At 37.6% G+C, this 13344-nt stretch overlaps 1 long non-coding RNA gene across 2 annotated transcripts; it reads right to left on the reverse strand.

Moving 5' to 3' along the window:
- Window positions 1-10784: 10784 nt before the first annotated feature.
- LOC114408168 lies at window positions 10785-12475 on the reverse strand. 2 transcript variants are annotated; one of them, XR_003665837.1, is made up of 4 exons: window positions 12161-12473; window positions 11583-12087; window positions 11137-11309; window positions 10789-11055 (listed from the first exon to the last, which is right to left on the reverse strand). It is a non-coding gene; the product is annotated as an uncharacterized LOC114408168 (long non-coding RNA). The 2 variants fall into 2 exon arrangements; XR_003665836.1 differs by having other exon boundaries at window positions 10785-11055; window positions 11137-12087; window positions 12161-12475.
- Window positions 12476-13344: the final 869 nt, after the last annotated feature.

Genomic DNA, 13344 nt, shown 5'->3' on the forward strand with positions numbered 1-13344 from the left:
TTCTATGGACACTTCTGCTATGGTCAACTCTAAGATCTTTCCGTAAGTCTTGCGGAAGGCTTGCATTTGGAGGGGTTCCATCAACCGCCCTAATTCCTTGATGCTGGTGGTATCTGGGCTTTTGACCTTGACTTGGTAGAACCTCTTGCCGGTTTGATTTGTTCCCATGCTTACTAAAGTGAGACAAAAGCTGGTGCAAATCAAAACTCCGATATCTCATGGGTGGGATGGATGAATGCATGAAGAAATGCATATGACACAGATGCAATTTACGAATACGGGGGTCCGGGGAATTTGTCCCCTTCTTAGATACGACGTCTAGGGGTAGCGAAATGCCCCAACGCACGTTTTTAAGAAGGCGACACGGACCCTCCGTTGGTTGGTTTACAGCAGGGATCAAGACAGAACCCATATGCAATGCCTATGCAAAAGACACAATGCGGGAATGTGCACAGTATGACAATATTTACCGAACATAAGCAAAAGGGTATATGATACTCATGCATGGCAGTGTGAAAAATGGCACGCAGCGTGTTTGCTTCGTGCCCCTATTTAAGGGACCTATAAGGGAGAGAACTAACAAGGCTTTTAGCAATAATCCCCAAGGTAGTTATATCTCTCTTGATGGTTTCTAGAGGTATCATCCCCTTCGAAGAACATATTGTAGCAGTAGGGACTACTAGCAACAATAGGTTTTTCAAAGAGAAAAGCTCTAGATGAGGGTTCACTGTAATCAAGCAAGTCGGAGACCTAGCATGATCACAGATTCACCTCCACTCCTTATGCTCCCATGAACCCGGGTATAGGGCCCTTTTTCACTCACAGTGTGTGCAAATAGTGTTGGTGTTTGTGTGCATCAAATGAATAAATATTTACTTCATGCATACATTTAAAACGCACTAAAAGCAACAAAGAGTTTATATATACAAGAACATAATGAAAGGAAACCAACAAAGGGGTAAGTCACGGTAAAACATTGCACAAAATTAAATGGCCTAACTCTCTAAAAACAGTCCCCAGTGGAGTCGCCAACTGTCGCAACCAACCCTTCGGCGGGAGGGCGACGCGTGACTCGCGGGATGCGTGTTCCACGAAAGGAATACGCGCGGAGTCGCCACCAACGTTTATTTGAGGAAAACGTCGGAAAAACCGGAAAAGACGCGATCTACGAACTTTTAAGTGAAAGGTTCGGGAGTTGTATTTACGCACGGGGAAGGTATTAGCACCCCACACGTCCGCCCCAAGGGACGGCAGCCTTTAATCGAATGTGCAAACATGACTTTGATTTTTTATGTTCCCTTTTTATGTCTCTATATCCTTTATACCCTTTTTATATTTTCTCTTTTTGTGGTCGACAAGGGTGTTTCCCTTTGCTCCTACGTATTCCTCAATTTGGGATGAGAAAATCAGACCTACGTAGTTCTTTTTTATCAAGTGATTCTTTTTTACTTTAAGAGGTGATCATTTTAAGGCGTTGGACCTTAAAAATGATCCATTTTACTTAGTGAGAAAATGAAATGACAAACTTCAAAAGCTTATTTTTGTGGACGAGCTTGACTAGGCGAGTTGATTTTAGCCTTAGTTTCACTTTAGTTATTAATCAATTCGATTAAGAATGAGAAATCCCAAAGAGAAAACGTCCGATTGATTTTCCGCTTTATTTTACTAAAAGATGTCTTTTTGATTATTATATTATTTTTTTACCTCTTTTTGATTTCCAACGTGGTTACGGCACGACCGAACGGTCGGAATTTATTTTAACCGAAGTTAATGGATAATACGATTCAAACGTTCGGTGGAAATTTATTTTATTTTTAAGTTAAGCGAGAAATGACTTAAGTAAAATGGCTTAAGCACGTCAACAGGGGGTATAAAAAGTAAACAAAACGAGAATAAAAATGCACGAAACACAATGTGGACCACTACGGGCACATAGAATGAATCGAAAAGCTTGGTTCGAGGTACTTACCCGTTGAAGATCGAAGAACGATGAAGAACGAATGAAGAACGTCGAAGAACGGTTGAAATCTTTGCGAAATTCCTCACGGAAAACGTTACGGAAACGTTTCGGAAGCGCCTCGGCTTAGATTTTCTTCACGGAAACAATTTTTCCAAGCAAATTCGAAAGAGAGAGAAGTGCCTAAGGGGCTGAACCCCTTCCTTCTTGCCTTCCTCCCCTATTTATAGCAAAATAGGGGAGGTGGTTGCCGCCCAGCTCGCCCAGGCGAGCTCAGCTCGCCCAGGCGAGCAGGGTTGCTTCCTCCAGAAGCAACCGCCTTCTGGAGGAATATTCCAGAGGGCCCAAGTGGGCCTGGGTGCTATTTGCACCCCCATTTTTACTAAGTACACCCCCCTCTGCTGTTTTTTGGTGATTCTTTTTTCGTAAAGTTACGGAAACTTACGAATTTCGTAACGATACTTGTTTTCTTTCCGTAATGTTACGGAACCTTGCGGATTACATAATCATCCCCTTTTTGACTTACGGAATGTTACGGAACCTCACTTAATTATGCAACGATGCTTCCATTTGATTTCCGGTGTGTCACGGAAACTTACGGATTGTGCACCAATATTTTTTTGGTTTTTCGGCATGTCCTGGAATTTCACAAATTGCCTAATGATGGGTGCCAAGCACCTCACGAGGACCAAAGAATGGTCGCACGTCATCGAGCAAAGGTCCCCGGACGAAATTAGGGTATTTCAATAGTTAAGCATGAAGCTTTAGTCAAACAGAATAATCCGAAAATGTCAAAGAATTGGGTGTTGAAAAAGCATAACAAGACTTTCTGTGATTGGTTTAAAGATACAATCTTTGCAGATGAGAATGCTTCAGAAACATTAAGAAAGCTAGCAGATGGGCCTAAAAGAAATGTTATAACCTGGCAAGGATACGACATAAACAGGTATTCATTTTACACAAAAGCACAAGATGACAAAAGTACAATGCAGAACAGCGGGGTCACCCTAAGGGCTGAATCTCAACACTTTGCAAGTGTCAATGACGTCAATCCCTGTGTAGCTTCCATCCCTTACTTTGGGTTCATTGAAGAAATTTGGGAGCTTAATTATGTGAAATTTACAGTATGTGTTTTCAAATGTAAATGGGTTTACAGCAACACCGGTGTGCGCACGGATGATATAGGATTTACCCTGGTAGATCTAAAGAAACTTGGTTACCACAATGACCCTTTCATCATGGCAGAACAAGCTAGACAAGTATTTTACGTGCAAGACCCTTGTGATGAAAGGTGATGCGTGGTTCTGCAAGGCGAAACAGTTGGTGTTAATGTAGAAGATGATGATTCATACATGGACACCTATGTTAGTCCTTTGACCGCTCAAATCACTGGTAACATTGTGGGAGAAGAAGAAGCTGACGACGTTCATGCTAATCGAAATGATCATGATGAAGGAGAATTGATTAACATCCTCTAATGTAATTTTTTGCAGAGACAGAGGTCACCAAACCTAGTAAGTGACAGCTACATTTTTCTCTGATTGAGGCATTGGTTTTTTGTTTCAATTTGCCTCCTTAGGACTTCATCCAGCTCATGTTTGTCGCCAGTTTCATCATCCACCACCCTTTTCTTCTCTGGCTTCTCACGTTCATTGTTGTTAAACCCATATTTATGCTCTCTTCCCTTCATGTCTTGTTTTATCACAACTTTAGTTGAATCTCCCATCTTCAGCATAATTGAATCTCTTGTCTCATTCTCCAATGACCCACTTTGATGGCCTGTATCTCTTTTCTTCGTATGGTCTAGTGCTTCAGCTTCAGAATGCATAAAGTAATCAGAATTTTCCAGTGATCACCAAAGGCTTCTGCATCATCATTGACACTCTCCACCCTCTTTAGTTTATGCTTATGTGTTTTCTTTCGTGCCTCCTCGTTATAAATCTCAGCTTTATTTGAGGTTGCACTAGAATGATCACCACCAATCTGTGCTTCTTCCTCGTCTATCAGGTCAATATGTTTCCTTTCAACTTTTGTTTTGTAAATTACAGTGTAGTTTACAAAAGCAAAGGTGAAACGAAAGATATTGAGCTGGTAGAGGAGGAACAGGCACGGATTGGTGCTGATCCTTCTAGTGGGACCTCCAATAAATCTGAGAATTATAAGGAGGAAGCACGGAAGAAAACACAGAAGCATAAACCAAAGAGGGTGGAGAGTGTCAACGCTGATGCAAAAGCCTTTGGTGATGACTGGAAAATTCTGATTGCTCTATGCATTGTGAAGCTGAAGCAGTAGACTATACGAATAAAAGAGATACAGGCCATCAAAGTGTGTCATTGGACAATAAGACAGGAGATTGATCTATGCTGAAGATGGGAAATTCAGCTAAAGTTGTGATACAACAAGACATGAAGGGAAGAAGGCATAAATGTGGGTTTAACAACAATGAACGTGAGAAGGCACAGAAGAAAAGGGTGGTGGATGATGAAACTGCCGACAAACATCAGCTGGATGAAGTCCTATGAAGATCCTCCTCATTCTCAAAGAGGGGAACGAGCAACAATTTGAAGGTTGTACATTCAGGAACTAAAGAATTCAAAATAGCTAGTAATAAGAGGGATTTGTTTTTGGGATTTTCTGAGCACCAAGAGCGGCTACGCAAGAAGCTTGCACTTGAGGAGGGAAGGATATTTGCAGCTAATGAACAAGTTTCTTGACTATTTGTCCTTAAGATTTTACTGTTTCTTTTTGCTAATATGTAAATATAAATGGTATAAGGTTATTCCGTAAAAACATGGTCTATATTTACTTCTAAGATTGTTAGGGGTAAAAATAACCATGTCCCTATGGCATAGCCTTATATTATTTATATTTACATATAAGAAAAAAAAAACAGTAAAATCTGAAGGACAAATAGTTAAGAAAGTTGTTCATTAGCTGCAAATATCCTTCCCTCCTCAAGTGCAAGCTTCTTGCGTAGCCACTCTTGGTGCTCAGAAAATCCCAAAAACAAATCCCTCTTATTACTAGCTATTTTGAATTCTTTAGTTCCTGAATGTACAACCTTCAAATTGTTGTTCGTTCCCCTCTTTCTTTTCTGCAAAAAAGAAAATCAAATGCTGTGAAAACATGGATGAAGTCCTAAGAAAATCAATATCAAAGAAAACATGGATGAAATCACAATTAAAAAGCACAACTACCTATCTTTCAGAGTCCTTTGGTTAATTTGTCTTGTCTCCTTATGTGGTGGGGTTTTGTTTAATAATGTTATACTTTTGCCTTCCAAAAAAAACTTATGACTAATCCTCTTTTCATTAATCCAATTTTGTATGTTATTGTATAAAAGATCATGGGTTCTCCACCTGCCTCCACTACTCCTCCTCCTCCTCCTCCTCCTTCTCCTCCTTCTCCTCCTCGTCCTCCTCCTACTTCAGGCGCATCGGCTTCGACGTCTGCCGTGAAGCGGACACGCAAAGCCTCACGCCTACGATCGTTGTCCACTAGACCACCTAGTGTTGAGAGACCAGTGGTGCATGTTGATCCTGCTACAGGGAAGGCCGACGGTCCCCACAAGAAGAAATTAAGAACATATTTGGGGATTGTGGCACGTGATAAGGTGGACATCACCTACGAGAACTGGAAGGAGGTCCCTACTGCTCAGAAGGACCTAATTTGGGAGGATATTCAGGTATTTCTCTTTTCTTATTTGATTGTGTGTAATTAATAGCCAAAAAATTTCATTATTGTAACAAATAAACTTTGTTTCATGTTGTCGGGCGGAATTTGATATCCCAGAGGCTTCTGACAATAGGACGAAAAGGAAGTTACTATAGACCGTGGGGGAGAGATGGAGGCAGTTTAAATCAAATATCACGAGGAAATGGGCCCTTGCAGCCGATCAGGACGGTGTCGAGGACACTGTCTGTGACAAATACGACATCAGCAAGGAAAAGTGGGCCCAGTTTTGCCAGACTCGCAGAGACCCTTCTTGGGAGGTATGTTTCTTTGTCATTTAAGTTGTTTTTCATATTAAACATGATGTTGTTATACTTCATTCTACCAATTTCAAACATTATTGTTTAATTTTTCCAGGATGTGCGCATCAAGGCACAGGCCATCCAGAAGCAGAATACTGCCCCCACGTTTTGTCTCGTGGGGGTTATGATTATTTGGAGTAGAAGCTCCTGGCTGAGAAGACCAAGAAGAAGATGCAGGAAGCTGCACAGTCAGGAAGCGTTGATGGCATCATCGACCCACCATCCCTGGTCAGACGCCACGTGAAGTGGAAGATGGCCCACACGAAGAAGACAGGGGAGATGACGACTGAGGTCGCAAAGGAAATCGCTGAGAGATTGTAAGTCATTTTCAACTAACCATTACAATTATGTTTGAATATTTTGAGAATGCCATGTACCACTGTGTGTTTTCCGTGCAGGATTCGTTTGAGGAGCAGGCCACACAGGGATCGTTCGTCCCCCATGGACGTCAGGATGTTCTGGCCGCTGCTATTGGACGTCCAGAGCACCCTGGACGTGTCCGTGCTGCTGGAGCCGGTGTCACCATCAAGCAATACTTTGGATCGGCTCCACGGACGTCCCGCAGCGCTTCCTCCCTGCCTCCTGACGAATTACAGCAGCTGACTCAGCAGATTAGGGACCAGCTAGAGGAGTCCATCACAGAGAAAGTGACGAGGCAGGTCATGGCATCCTTCAGCCAGCTTCAGTCACAGATGCAATCTCAGGGACCTCCTGAGCCTCTGGTTGGTCCTGGTCCCTCTGGTCCTCGGGTGAGCACAAAGGGGAGTTGTGTTGATCCCTCAAGAAACGATCCTGAGACGGGTGACTCTGATAGGTGCGACTTGTACATAGAAGCAGATCCTGTCCGCCTGGTTGCCGTGGGGAGAGTTTATGAGGGATCCACTCTTGTTCATAACACTCCTTTGTTGTCTGGCCAAGTAAAGGTGAGTGTGGACGAGGTTAAAGATGCAGATGTTGCAGTTCCTGTACCCACTGCTGAGGTTTCCTTAGTGGGGCAGGCACTTCACACCTTCCTTGCTTGGCCGACACATCTGATCAAGTCTTTATCAAACCAGGTACTTATTGTTCTTACTATATGTTTCTTCTTTTTAAATTAATTCATTAAGCATGCCTCAAATTTGGCTATTTAACTTTGTTTCATGAACAGGTAGCTGTGTCTCCGCCAAAACCACCTCCGAAGCCCGATCCGGAGGTTGATGATCCGCTTTATCTGATGACATTGACCATCCCAAAGTTTTTCTTGAGGCCTTATCAGGTTAGATGGGATGCCACCGTGTTCGGGGTAGTTAATCCAGATTTCCCTCTGTACATAAAGCACGAAGACCTATCCGAAATCGCACACGGTGGTCAATGTCTCAGCATATCAGTGTTACAGTTGTGGATTCTGTAAGTCTTTATATAAAAGGCTTTTATTTACCTAAGTTATGGCTTTCAATTCATAAATATTTAACTTTGACTTAACATAAACAGGCATCTCACTGAAACATGTATGCGAGCGGGGAATTCTGATATCTATGGATTCCTCGAGCCTCAGTCCATTCAGAGGTCTGGGCAATCGCAGTTTGAATCTGAAAGTTACATAAAGAGTTGGATGCAGAGTTCACAACGCGATGTGTATCTTGGAGCCTACCTAAATGGGTAAGTCACAAAATAACCCATTTTAGGTTCCACTGCAGCGGACATTGGCAAATGGTGGTCATCCTGCCCAAGGAACACTTAGTTGTCTGGTTTTGTTCATTGCATAACAGGCCAGACAACTACCTTAAGGGGATTATTAATAGGTTAGTGTTCTTTTCAATACATTTGCATTGTAATACCTCAACGTACAACACCAGTTTTTAATTGTTACTCATATGGAATAGTGCTATCAAGGGTCTTGATGATGCTCCACAGCCTAAATCAAAGGCTCCTGCTAGGTGGATTGTCGTCAAGGTACGTCATTTACATAAAACTTCCACTTATATATATTTCTTTATGTGTCTGTAAACTAGTTGTTTAATTAATATCTAAATTTCATTATGTATTTAGTGTAATAGACAAAAAGGAACTACTGAGTGCGGCTACTATGTCATGCACTGGATGTCCACCATCATTTTAGGAAGTTTTAGAAATAATTGGGAAGCGGTAAGTTTATTTCAAACAAAATCGATTTATTTATAACTTGTATTACATTATTAACTTAATATGATTTATTTAATCATGCAGTATTTTAACGACCCTAGACCATTGGAGCCTGAGAGATTAAAAGCATTGCGGATCCAGTGGGTACAGTTTTATCTCCGAGTTAGAGATCAGGCCTAGGATTTAGGGACATTTTTTAACATTTTTGACATTTTCTATGTAACATGAACATTGAATTCATTTGTTGATTGTTCTTTATAATATATAAATCTGCTATTTGATGTTTATTATCATTAAAACTGCTTGAAAGCAGAATAAAATGTTTCTTTGCTGTGAATTGGGCCTCCTAAAATTGCATTTGACAAGTACAATTTTGGGTTTACTGTAAAAACAGAAAGTATATATAAAAAAAATATTTGAAAACAACATCGGTTATTAACAAAAACCGATGTTAATATCATTACCAACATCGGTTATAATACAAAACCGATGTTAACGTTTGTATATTAACATCGGTTTTTGGGGAATAACCGATGTCAGCGTTTGTATTTTAACATCAGTTATCTGTAGATAACCGATATCAACTAGTGTACATTAACATCGGTTAATTATAAATAACCGATGTGAATATTTGAATATTAACATCGGTTATTTATAATTAATCGATGTTATACACAAAGAACTACACCAAATAAGTGTATGCATCATCAACGTTGACATCGGTTTCCTAGAAAAACCGATGTTAAGGGCATATATTAACATCGGTTTTTCTTGAAAACCGATGTTAAACTAACATATTAACATCGGTTTTATTGGAAAACCGATGTCAACGTTCATCATGGGTACACTTTTTTTGCTGTTGTTCATTGTGTTTAATATCGGTTATTTAGAGAACCGATGTTGTCATATGTATGTTAACATCGGTTCTCCAAAACCGATGTTAACATTCATACATTCAACATCGTCACTTTCAACATCGATTTTAAAACCGATGTAGAATGTTCTAAATAACCGATGTTGAAAGTGTATTTTCTAATAGTGAATAAAACTAAAAATACATAACCCAATAAAAAATATAAAAAAATTTAAAAAAGATTTAAACAATTAAAATGGAAGACAAAAAGGGTTGAGTGAAAATGACAAAGAGCTCACCCTCGGTGAGATCAAAGAAGATGCCATTGACAAACACATGAGCAAAATCATTGTACTTGATGTAAATCAACTTGGAGTGGCCAAAGTGTTGGCTTCCATAACCAAAAAGAGGAGCAACAAAAAGGCTCACAAGATGAAGATGATTTTGTTAACCACCTGTGAGCTTCACTACTAGAAAATCATGGATTAACGATCGAAACTTATTGGCTACAAACTGCGACGATTTGCTCATTGATAACAATATTCGTCATTTGCATAAAACAACAACCTTTTTTGCGACCATATTTTTTAGTGGTAATACCTATTGCTAATACAATCACAATGTGGTTTAAATTTTGAAAATTATTTTATGGAAATTCTAGAGACTGATTTTGAGACCTAATTTTCAATAACTCATTGACCAAGTGCATTTCAATCCCTAATAGTGTTAAAGATGTTAGAAATAATGCTAATTTTTTTCTTGTTTGTTGATTAGGAACACATTTCTATTGCTTAGCAACCAAATTAGTTTTGGTCGCTATTTTTTCGAAATAAATTTCAAAATAGCCACCAAACCTCGTTACAAATACATATTTTTCATATAACATAAATAAGTCTCACCTTATGGATTCCTATGTTGTAAATATAAATATCTAATGTTTTAAATTATAAATGATAACTTCTATGCGTGATAGCTTCTATGCGTGCACTATTTTTTATTCTTCCATCTTTCTAATTTTAATGATTTTCTATATGAAATAAGGTGCATCTAGAATACGGAACCTTTTTTTTATGTCTATAGATGTTTGTTGATAGGTTGAGATAAAGTGATTGTAACACCACAATTTTCTCATCTAATAATTTTAAAAGTGATTAAAATTAATCAAAGAGAAAATTAAATTTATTTAATCAAGAAAATTTAATTAAATTTTTTTGTATCATTTTATGTGATACTCGGTGAGCTTCCAATTAAGTTGTAATATTAATTGTGCACTCCCCTGGACCCAATAAAAAACACTTGTTAACTTACCTTTAAACAAAAATGTCTAGAAAAAATAGGATAACTCTCTGTATGCAAGAAAAAGCACCGGAGAGGTTTTGAAGTTGCAAAGATGAAAGCGTTTTTTTGGTGCTTCCCTGAAATGAGAAAACGTGAAAATAAGAGAGAATCTAAAACAAAAGTGAAAAAATAAATAACAATTTTGGATGGCTTGGAAGTCTAGCTTTTAACATGCCATTACCCAATTTCTAATTCCAAAAATCTACCTATCATTTATACCCCTTAATTACCTATGAAATCTACAACACCCTGGACAATTTTGATATACCATACAAAGTTGATAAAAAAACCAAAGGATAAAGGAGGGACATGCAACAACAAATCCTTGTGTAAGAGTGAGCTGGAAAAACAAAGTATATATTAAGCACTGTTTAATTATCACTTAAAATTAAACATACAACAATGTAAAAATGAGTTGAACCAAAATTTTTTAAGCCCTCTTTCTTTAGCAATAAATTCAACTTTCACCATGATATTCTATCTAACTTACAATGTTAACTGAAAATAAAATATTTCCTAATCTTTTATTTGAGAGAGAAATCCAATTCAATACAATCGATTGAAATAAAAAGCTGTCAGATGTTTCTAAAAAAATCGGCAAGTTAAAAAAAAATGATGATGATGATAGGCAATAGGATACACACAAATGAATGCATTTAATTTGACTGAAGGAAAGAGTTTAATCCAAAGTTTTCCTTTTTCTATCTGATGGATTGAGATGAACGATAAAAAAGAGTCTAATCCAAAGCTTCCTGCAAGTAAAAAAGAGACAATGATGATACATTTGGTTAAGCTGTTACAAAAATGTAAGGACTCAAAAATATGATACCCACAAATGAATGAAGTTGAATGAAGAAAAGAATTTAAACCAAAGCTTTGCTTTTGCTCTCCTACAGATTGAGATAAATGAAGAAAAATTCAAAGCTTCCCTTCACCGATCCGAATGACTAAGATGAATGAAGAAAAGTCCAAAGCTTCCTTTTTCCTCTCCAACAAACTGAGATGACTGAAGAAAAGAGTTTAGTCCAAACCTTCCATGTTCTTCTCCCACAAACTGAGAAATATTGTAGCATGGGAGTTGTTGCGACTAGTTTAAACAATCTTAATGTTGGATTTTAAATAACCTCTCCCCTTGTAAAATAAAAGAAATAAATTATAGATTTCCATACGCTAGGCTGATGAAATTCACTCAACCTTTCATCCTTTCATAAACCATAATAAACCCAAAAAACAAATTAGAAATTAGAGAAAGTGAAAAGTTAAAAATGGACAAACTTACCTAAGTTAAAGAGAAATATCCTTTAACGGTCCGAGAAACATCATGACAATTAAGAATCCTTTGTAGAATTCGAAACCTACAATAGAGCCCTTCAACCCCAATTTAAAATCACTAACACTAATAAAGAAATCATCACCACTTTATATATATAATTCCTTAACTAATTGTAAATTGTAGCAGAGTATCACTATGTTTTTTTAATTATCAACATAGAGTGTCCCTATAAACCTGCCCAGGATTGGTACCACCAAGCTCCTTCAAAGTAAGGTCATACTCATGCATAACCCGAATGGTCATGTTCCCTTTGGGTGCACCACCACCGCAGAACACCAAAGTCTTCTTCATTCCAATCTAATTCGTCCCATAGTTGATTTTCCATTCCTTCATAGTTGTCTTCCAATACCCATTATTTATATCTTATTCAATCGATGCCTGTTTGGATACTTTCGATCCTATGGATAGAAGAAGAACCACTTTGGATCCTTGGTCTGTATCACCGATAAACCTAAAATACACAACCCAATAAATAATATAAAAAATGATTTAATCAATTGAAATGGAAGCGAAAAGGATTTTACTGAGAAAAACGGCAAAGAGGTCACCCCGGCGAGACCAAAGAAAATACCACTGACAAACACATAAGCGAGATCTTTGTATATGTAAATCAAATTGGAGTGGCCCGAAACGATTTTGGCATCGGTAATCAAAATGAGGAGCAACAGGATAAATGGATGAAGACAATTTCGCTAACCACTTGCGAGCTTCACTATCAGAAAATCATGGATTAGCGATTGAAAATTATTGGTCACAGACTGAGGCGATCTAACCTTGATAGAAAGATTTGCCAGTTGCGCAAAACAACAACCAAATTTTTTAGTGACAATACTTCTTGTCGCTAACGCGGTCACAGTGTGATTTAAATATTGAAAATTGTTTAAGGAAATTCTAACGATTGATTTTGAGCCCTAATTTTCAATAACTCAGTGATCGACTATATTTTAGTCCCTAATAGTGTCAATGATATCAGAAATAACACTAATTTTTTCTCTAGTTAACAACACATTTCTATTTCTTAGTGATCAGATCAATTTTAGGTGTTATTTTACCCGAAATAAATTTCAAAGTAGCTACCGAAATGGATTTCCATCTCAAGAAGGCTTTCAGAATGTACGTACTATTTTAGTGACCAAAATTAATTCATTTGCCATTTTAATATTAACATTCCATTATTACTAATATTTAATTATTAATATTAATAATATTGTAAGTATTTCATATATAATTAAAAATATAAATAATAACATAATAATAATAAAATAATTTAGGATGTGATTTTTTTTACAAAAAAAATTACAATTGTTTAGAAGTCATAATATAATTGTCTTACAACATAGTTTTCTTTGCTTTTTTTTAAAAAATAAAGACGCTTTACACGCTGACATCTTAATAGCGGTGAAAAATGCTATTTAAACCTCTTTGAGACCAAAAGGTGGTGCATTTTCAAATTAGAAGAACTGAAATGGGTTCGTTATGGGTGTGATTGAATGCACATGTGTTTGTGATGTTTGTGTTCATCATTTATTTTTTATTGTGAGAATGGAGGAAAGGAAAACCTTCTACGATGGGATTGTATGTGATTGAAAATGATGTCGAAGCGATATGCACAAGATCAAGGATTTATTTATGTAATGTATCTTTAACTCTATTTTTTCATATTAAACTCTGATATTATTTTATACTAAGTTTTTATAATTTAGTAATA

The sequence above is a fragment of the Glycine soja genome, chromosome 4 (genome assembly GCF_004193775.1).
Source record: "Glycine soja cultivar W05 chromosome 4, ASM419377v2, whole genome shotgun sequence".
In the NCBI taxonomy this organism is placed as follows: Eukaryota; Viridiplantae; Streptophyta; class Magnoliopsida; order Fabales; family Fabaceae; genus Glycine; species Glycine soja.